The sequence below is a fragment of the Myotis davidii genome, unplaced genomic scaffold, assembly GCF_000327345.1.
Source record: "Myotis davidii unplaced genomic scaffold, ASM32734v1 scaffold53, whole genome shotgun sequence".
Classification (NCBI taxonomy): Eukaryota; Metazoa; Chordata; class Mammalia; order Chiroptera; family Vespertilionidae; genus Myotis; species Myotis davidii.
In genome coordinates this window covers 2,621,383-2,630,570 of record NW_006286140.1, presented here as the reverse complement: position 1 = coordinate 2,630,570, position 9,188 = coordinate 2,621,383, and the positions used below count along the sequence as shown (strand labels likewise).

Here is a 9,188-nt window from a genome sequence, read left to right as displayed (position 1 = left end):
ATTTTCTGGAATTATAAAGTTGTGTCCCTCATATGGTGAAGTAGCTAGAGTTTTCACAAACTGTGTTTTTGTCTGTAAGGTATAAAGAGAAGCAGCTTTACTATTCTGAGTTAAGTATATATCGCTTTTGTTCAACCGAGGGGGATTTTGTTTCCAGGACATTTGCCAATGTCTGGAGACATTTCTGATGGTCACAAATAACAGTTGAAAATACAAACATAAACTGATGAACAAAAACAGATCCAGAGACAGAGAATCATTGATCAGAACATCAAACCTCAGAGGGAAGGTAGGGGAGGGTGAGGGTAAGGGGGAGAGATCAACCAAAGGACTTGTATGCATGCATATAAGCCTAACCAATGGACACAGACAACGGGGGAGGGGAGGTGAGGGCATGAGTGAGGAGGTAATGGGGGGATAAGGACACATATGTAATACCTTAATCAATAAAGAAATTTAAAAAATAGAAAAAAAAGAAAATACAATACTTGCATCTAGTGTCTGAAGGTCATGGGTGCTGCTAAACATCCTACAAGACAATGAGCAGGACAGCCCCCCACAACAAAGAATTAATTGGGCAGATGTATCAATAGGGTAAAGGTAAGAAGCCCTGCTGGACATAATGGTGATCCATCATTGTGTCCTGCAAGTACCAAAGCTAATATTTCATGTAGTCAACATTTTTTTGCTTTTTTTTTCTCCTGCCACATCTTAGGAAGTGTGCCTTTGGAATGTCTGCATAATAAAGCGAATGAATGAGTTGTATAATTTCAATGAAGTGTTTAATTAGTGTGAAATGAAAGATTAATTATCAAGAAGTAACATGGGCTGATCCACTCAGTTGTATGAAAAAAGCCGGGTTTAATTTCTATTAATACTTGTAAATAAAAATTTGTAAGCGTTGGTGGGTATTTTTCCTCTCCTGAGCCTCTTAGGACCACAGAGCTTCCCAGTCATCTCAACTCTTAATCAGGACTGATGGGGAGGGAGGCATTCACATACACATCAGGAATAGTTGAGGGGGGATTTGGTCCATGGATTTCCCTGAATTTGGGGAAAAGAATCAGACATACCTCCCACTACTTGATCAGCCCAGCTCACAATGGGGCTCCCCAATAAATGCTGATGAACAGGAACTCCTGTCCTGGGATTTGCTTCCTTTCTGTTCCAGGCCTCCCTGAGTCCACCAAGTGCTGAAACCTGAGAGTGGGCTCTGACAAAGGGAGTGAAGGAGGGGGATGGAGGAGGAAAAGGCAGATAACAGCAAAGTGTAATCAGCATTTTATTGCCTTCTCAGGAAGTAGGAATAGGGGGGAAAAAAGTAGGTTGGAGCAAGGAAAGTTAATTATGTGAGGTTATTTGACAGGAAATTACTAAATACAAACAGACAGAAGAAACACATTTTAAAGCAGGGTAGGAAATCTCAAGTTACTTCACTGTGTGTATTCAAAACCCCAAAGCAAATTCTCAAAATAGCAGTTCAAACAAAAGCTATCTTATCTGATAAAAGTATTTCAAACACAAAGGGAAATTTATATATTGGACAGGCAATCTTAAAATAAACCGATTTTGTTGATAGCACAGTGAATTTAATTGTGGGAAACCCCCCTCAGATGTCTGCATTTATGCTGTAAATGTTATGAATTTATTTTGAATCTGGCATTTCAGTTCTATAAAGGTGTGTCTGTCTGTGTATGTGTGTCACCCTGGAAAATTATGCGTGTGTGAAATGAAATGAAAGTACCTATATGTATGCTGCTTGTAGTATTAAATTTTTAAAAAGTTCATTATTAATAGTATTTCCAGGAGAGCATCATGTCAATAAAGCACAACGAATTGAAAAGTGTTGTCTAAAAATTTTATTTACAGAGCTCATATATTTTAAATGTTTTTAATTATTTTGAAATTTATATAATATTATTTGTTGTTCCTTTTCAACAGTTGGGAAAGTTTGCAGAATTTTTTTAAAATTAGCCACACATATTTGGTAGTGTTTTTCTTTAAAAGCCTAAGTGGTTAAGGAGCAGGACTTTTCCTACCCTTAATTACTTCTGGTTCGCTAATGGGCTACTGCTGAGCAGTCATTGTTAAAGGCTTAGAAAGGAAGGCCAAGTGCTGTTGAATTTCTGGACCTTTTATTTAAGGCTGCCGTCCACCCTTTCCCCCTTAAAACGTATATACACACATGTGTGTGTTTATTCATTTACGTTTATATGTGGATTTTCTAAGGAAATGTAGAAGAAAGTCTATTTTCTAGCTCTCTATTGTGGGATTTTTCTAAAGATTTTTTAAAAATAGTTGAGCTATTGAAGAGTCATGTCATAGAAACAGTGTCTGGGTGAATGTAAAATTGCACAGTCTGTGGATAAAGTTACACATTCCAAGTTCAAAGAAAAAGCAATATTTTGAAAACATAAATGGAGCTCAAAGTCTGCATTCCTTTTAAAAGGCCAACACCTGTGGAAGGAATGCAGGTTGTTTCCACTTGACCTTCAAGTATGGAGCTGGGCGAGGTGCTTTAGATCTGATGGTGGTCGAGTAGGAGTGCCACTCTATACAGCAAGGTCTCCCGGGGCAGCACCTGTCCTGTCTGTTGTCAGGAAGGGGAAATATGGCAACAGTCAGGAATAGTTAGAGAGTGCCTCCTAACCCCTGCTTTGAAGAGCTTGCTTTGTATGCCACAAAGTCCCACGGTGATGGATGAGTGGGTGTAGATAATGTGAAATAAGCCATAACCCCTCCAAGCAATCAGGCTTGCATTTTACAAGTCCTGGGAAACCCCGGACAAACAGTATGAGTACACTTGGGCTGAGTCCTCTGTGAGTAGTAGTTGAAGATAAAGACATCATTGATGTTCCAGACAGATTCTCATCATGCATAAATCATTCCTTAGGATGGAATCAGCTGCCTTGAGTGGTGCTCCGACTCCTTGAGGCTGCTCACATTAGTTCTGCAGTTTATGGTAGTGTCTGAAGGACTAAATGAACAATTCAACATTGGGAAGAAAGTTACACATAGAACGTTCTTTTTGAATAAGGTTTTTGTAAGTGCCTACAACTTTTGATGGGAAAGTATATTGGTCGGGCTCATTTGTTGTTTATTCATTAATTCTGTAGTTGTTTATTCAACAAGTATTTCTTAATTGCCTCCTGTGTGCCAGGATCCGTTCTCAAGGCTGGGAATACAGTGTTGGGCTGTAGCTGACACTGTCCCTTCTTAGAGCATATCGCTGACTGTCGTGTAGTCATGCCTCCTCTACAATTGGGCTTTGTGATCTTGGGCAAGTGACAAGTTCTCTCTACCTCAGTTTCTTTGTATAAATTAAATGTTATTTTTTCTCCCAGTTGACACATAAGATCCTGTTCAAAGCTAATATTCCCCCCCTCTTTTCTTTTGATTTTTATTGTTTAAAGTATGACATAGGTCCTTTTTATCCCCGTGGCTTACTTAGTTTGGTGTTCTAGCAAGTGACTGAATATGGTGGTTCTGACTAGATAGGTATATTCAGATCCGAGTCATTGATTGCATTTCCATGTGAAAATATACTTTTTCTGAGTATATCCCGCGTTTGTATGTGCCAGCTGTTTAAATGTCAACATATGCACGCAGTTTCTGGAAACTCACCATTTTTTAAAGAGAAAGCATAGATTCCCATTTTTGCTGGGAACATTTCAACAGCTCTGAAGCTTGATCTTCAAACACAAAGGATCATTGTCATTAATATTCTGCCGAGACACTAGCCCAGGGCAGTTGAGTTGTGTGTAGTTGAAATTCAGTGCTAACAAAACTGTGCTTGGGATAGGGTTGTTAAAGTTTGTTGTTGTTCACCATTTAATATTATTGGTAATGCTGATGAACTCAACCATTGATTATATGACCTGATTTTGTAAATAAAGTTTATTGGGACACTTCTTTACGTATTATCTATGGCTAAACAGGCATAATTGTGAAGGTGGGTAAAGGTCCGTGTGGCTCATAAAACCAAACTTATTTAGTGTTCAAAAAAATTTTATTTTAGTCAATGACCAGAGAGAGAGAGAGAGAGAGAGAGAGAGAGATCAAATTGTTATTCCACTTATTTTATGTTTTCATTGGTAGATTCTTGTATGTGCCCTGACCAGGGATCAAACCTACCACCTTGGCCTATCAGGTCAACACTCTAACCACCTGAGCTACCAGGCCAGGGCATATTTAGTATTTTTAATAGAAAGTTTGCTGATGCCTGGATTATAGGATATACTTGTAGAATTTAAAATCTCAAGCTCCTAACGTTGTGTGTGACCATAATGTACTTTTTTTCTTCTTCCAGGAAATGTAGTTTATATGCCTCTCCCCCCCGCCCCAGTATGCTTGTGAGAAATGAGCCTTGTTAATTTGTAACTTTTTTGAGATAGCAGAATTTGATAACTATATACCCCACAATTTTAATCTTTTGGGGGGGACTTTTAGTTTCCATGAGTTGGATCCACAGTGGCCTTGTTTACTTTAAAAGCTGGGAAACCTTATTGCTAAAGCATTTTTATTCTGTTCAGCAATTGGTCCTATGGAGCTTCAGATCCTTGCTTTCTTCACATTTCAGCTGTGAGGAGAGATTAGACAAAATGTCAGCAGTGCATAAGCACTCAGAGATACAGTTATAATCTTTCCTACAGTTTTCCTGTGTAGTTTTCGGGGCTTTAGGGCTGATGGGTCTGGCCCACAGGAGTGCTGAAGTCAACATTTCAGAAATCTGGCCTCAGCCTCAATCCAGACCATTCATCCAGAGGGCTAGGCCCCAGGTCAGGAGTGTAAACACAATGTTATACAACCAGGACTGCTGAGCACCCTCGGAGGAGGACCACTGGAGCTGCTCCCCAGCATTTTCTCAGGCGCTCAGGAGGGGTGTGTAGACATTTCAGCTTCATTTTGAAAGGATTCACATGTCTACCACAACAGAATACATCCCATTAAGGGGAAAATAAAGAAGTTTTAGAATCCAGCAGCGTTGCTTTTATGGGTCCAAATTTGCCTATGACTCGTCCTAGCACACAATTTCTGAATAAATGTTGGTTTATTTAAAGTACAGGCTCGCTGGTATTTGAAGTGAACCAATGCAACCTTTGTTTGGAGATTTCATGTTTACAACCATACTACCGAAAATTCTTAGTTTACTTCATCAACATTTAATGAGTTCCTCTTCTACACTAAACATTTCCTGACTTCTTGGGGCTTACATTCTATTGGGAGTGACTGATAGGTAAAATACTCTCCTGAAAAAGTAAGAGATGCCCCAATAAGGCATGCACTTGGACCCTAAGCATGTGGTGAGGAGGGGGATGGAGACAGGGCCGTTCTGAGAGGGTTCCCGGGGCAGGAGAATTTATTCCGACTCATCCCTAGGGATATTCTTTTCTTTAGAAGGGAATACATACAGTGGTCCCCCCTTATCCACGGTTTTGCTTTCCGTGGTTTCAGTTTCCCTCCATCAACTGCCGTCTGAAAACATTAAATGAAAAATTCTAGAAATAATTCATAAGGTTTCTATTGCACTCTGTTCTGAGTAGTGGGATTAAATCTCCCGCATCCCACTCCATCCTGCCTGAGATGTGACTCACCCCTTTGTCTGGTGTCTCCACACTGTATACGCTCCCCCACCTGTTAGTTCGGAGCTGTCTTGGTTATCAGATGGACTGTCTCTGTGCGGAAGTGCTGTGTCTCAGTAATCCTTATTTTACTTAATATTCCCCCAAAGCACAAGAGCAGAGGTGCTGGCAATTTGGATATGCCACACAGAAGCCATAAGGCACTTCCTTTAAGTGATAAAGTGAGTACAGTACAATAAAACATTTTGAGAGACCACATCACCTAACCTTTATCACAGTATATTTATTACAGTTATAATTGTTCTACTTTATCATTAGTAACCTCTTTCTGCGCCTAATTTATAAATTAAACTTATCGTAGGTTTATATGTGTAGCCAAAAAACATAACATACATAAGGGTTCTGCATTATCCTTAGATTCAGACATCCACTGGGCATCTTGGCACATGTGTCCTGCAGATAAGCAGGAACTAGTACACGTATAAAGCCCGGATACAGGCTTCTAGGACAGGCGTTGGGGCTGAAGGATCTTGGGGCATCTCCGGCCATCACAGTCCAACTGCACAATTTTTTTCCCTCTGCCTGGCCCTGCCTCTGAGGTCGAGACATGGGCGAGGACAGGTTGTGTAAGACAGACAGCTTCCATCCTAAGCATGAAGCAGGGGGAGGGATACACTGTGAAACACACCCAGTAGCCCCAGCCATCACAGTGCCCCCCCCCCCCCCCCTTTGCTGTTTTGGATGGATTCTGCTCCTTGCCCTGGCCCTTCATAGACTCTCTTCCTTCTTCCCAGGAGATTTTATAATTAAATGAGATAAAGGCAGGAAATCTGTAATAAGTACTAACTTCCATGTATGCCAGGTTTTTTTTTTTTGTTTTTTTTTAAAGCATGCAAAAAAAAAAAACCCAACCCAGGAGGCAAACCCAGTCTGGTGGGAAGAGATCAAAGGGCAGCCGCGTGACCCGCTGGCAAAGGGCTCTTTTCCCAGGAGGCCCACATCCTGCCCTTCAGCGCGGACAGCGGAGGAGGAAGTGGTGTGCAGCGGCCTGGGTCTGAGCGAGGGCGGTTCTCAGGGACCTGGTCTCAGTGCCCGGGCTCCAGGAGCGTGCCCGTGAGTATGGGAAGGGCCAGCACACAGCTCCTTGTATTCATAAACACGGCTGCGGGAAGCGCGGTTTTAAATTACCACTCCCACCACTGCTCCCCGCTCTCCCCACTTAATCCTGCAGAGATGTCAGGCCCAGATAGACCTTGGGTGGGGGACAGGCGGGGAGAGCCCTTTCTGACAACCCACTATCGAATATCCAGAGAGCCTGCGGATTGGGTTGCAACAGGAATACCCTAATCTTGATCTCATTGTTTTTCCTCTCCCCGAGAGGGTGGGATTGGGTTTGGAGGTGGCTGGAGAGTGGGCCCTGGAGTTGCTGACACTATGTAAGGAAAACCTCCGAGGCTGCTACTCCCATTTGGAGGGCTCAGCAAAAGGGCCGGCAAACAAGCCAGCCTCTGTTTTCTAATCCTTCCCGCTTCTGCTGGCGAATCCTACAAAGGCAGGCAGGCCGGCAGCTGCGCGGAGGCGCTGTGCTGCTCTGGGGAAGGGAAGCTGAGTGTCGGCTTTGCTGGGCTCTGAAATTATTACCTGTGAGTGCAAGCAGGCCAGGCCGCTGCAGCCAGACCTGGGGGTGTGGAGACCCCTCCCCTGCCCGGCTGTCAGCACTCTGAATGTCCACAGCAGGGGATTTATGCCTCCTCCCCGGCCTTGCAAGGCTTCTGTGGATATACTTAGCCATGACAATGCTGGTTTGGGAATTTCCCTAGGATGGGCCAGGACTTGTTTCCAAAATAACACCTTTCAAAGCATGCAGAGACTTAGAAATTAGATAATTGTGTGATATTTATAAAATGAATTACGTTGTGTTAACAAAGTCAGGACAGCTGTTTCTGATGCTGAAGTAAATAACACCTTATGATTCATTAAGGTTGGGGGCAAAGAGGCTTTTTAAAAAGTTGCTACTTTCCAGCTGAGTCTTTGCAAAAAATAAATTGAGACAGCTCACAAAGTAGGTAATACAGTTTCAAGTTAAAATGTTTATGTCTGCGTGTGCATGGCATGGTTAAGTTGTCCTATTTCACTCGTAAAACACTTAGTGAGCATCTAAAATATGCTTATACATGTATGCAGAGACACAGAGATAATACTTTACTGCTCCCGTCCTCCATGAATTCTCAGCCTAGTGAGGGAGACAGATGTATAAACAGATAATTGCAATTCAGTGAACTAAGTGCTAACAGAAGGATAAAAGGAATGCTATGATGGTATGAGGGGTATATCCATTTACAGTGCAAATGGAAAGGAGGGAACAGCTACACACAGGAAGTGACATTTGAGCAGGATTTGATAGAGGAGGGGTCACTTCGAAAGCAGAGAAGGATGTGCCCTTCTTTTGGCTCCTCTTTTTCACCAGCCTCCTCTTACTTCAGGGCCTTTGCACATCCATTCGCCTCTGTCTGGAAAGCTGTTCCCATCCTCTTCCTCTGTTCAGTCCTTTAAATCCCAATTCCTGTGTCACTTCCTTGGCAAACCTGACTTTCTAAGTCAGATCCTCTCTCTTATGAGTGCTCACTCATCACACACTCTCCTTCTGAGCAGTTATCACAGCTGTACTTTCACACTCTTTGCATGGTTATTTGAGTATCTGTTTTTCCCAGGAGGCAGAGACTGGGTCTTTTGGTTCAAGTTTGTTTCTTAATGAAAGACATACTTGTTGAATGAATTAGATGAAGATGCAGGTGTGAAAAAAAACAAACATGTATTCAGACAGCAGCAAGTAGCTAGGAATGCTGGCTCTTGGGGTATGTGAATTGTGAGAGGCAGAGGATTAAGTCATTTAAGGAACTTGGATGATCTAACTTGTTTATGTGCTAGCTCATATAAGGTTTTTCAGCATAAAAATACCTTTTTTAAGATCTGTCTCTTAATTATTCCATTATCAGTATCGGATGGGTTAAGTTGAAGATGAAGTATTAAAAAATATAAAAGTGGTTGTTTGCATGCGGTTTGGGGGCTCAACTATACTTTTTAAAAGTTATGATTAAGGTGTACCATTCAGAGAGAAAAATACACAATGCATCGTCACACAGCTAGATGAATTATGACAAGGTGAACGTATATGTAACTCCCACACAAGTCACGAATAGGTGGGCTTCCTGGAGCCTGAACTATAAACACGAGTGTGTGTACTGAGCCAGGAGAGGAAGGATGAGATGGAAGAGTCCCTGTCAGACTCTAAAAGGGCAAGCTTTCTGGAGAAGACAGGAGGGGGATTCTCTTCCAGCTCACTCGTGAACTTGAGAAGTGGTATGAGAGCGATGCAAACCTCACCATTTCCCCACGCATCCCCAAACAGGGCTGGGGAGGTCAGGGCCAAGGTTGAGCTGAGATTCAGAGGGGCATGAGGATTTGTTGGTCCCCCCCCCCCCCAAAGAGTCGCTGGCATCTGTCTGTCTCCTCACAAGGAGCACTGTTTTCTTAGCACCTTCTTCGGTGTGGAGCCCAGGAGCGGAGTTTAGATCTTGTTACCCCAGCATTCTGCAGGGAGCAGTG

At 42.5% G+C, this 9,188-nt stretch overlaps 1 long non-coding RNA gene across 1 annotated transcript in view; it reads left to right on the top strand.

Moving 5' to 3' along the window:
• The first annotated feature begins 6,601 nt into the window (after window positions 1-6,601).
• Window positions 6,602-9,188, top strand: part of LOC102766884 — a 30,888-nt gene continuing 28,301 nt past the window's right edge. The window contains exon 1 of the long non-coding RNA XR_435326.2: window positions 6,602-6,695. This is a non-coding gene — a long non-coding RNA (uncharacterized LOC102766884). The remainder of the gene's footprint in view (window positions 6,696-9,188) is intronic.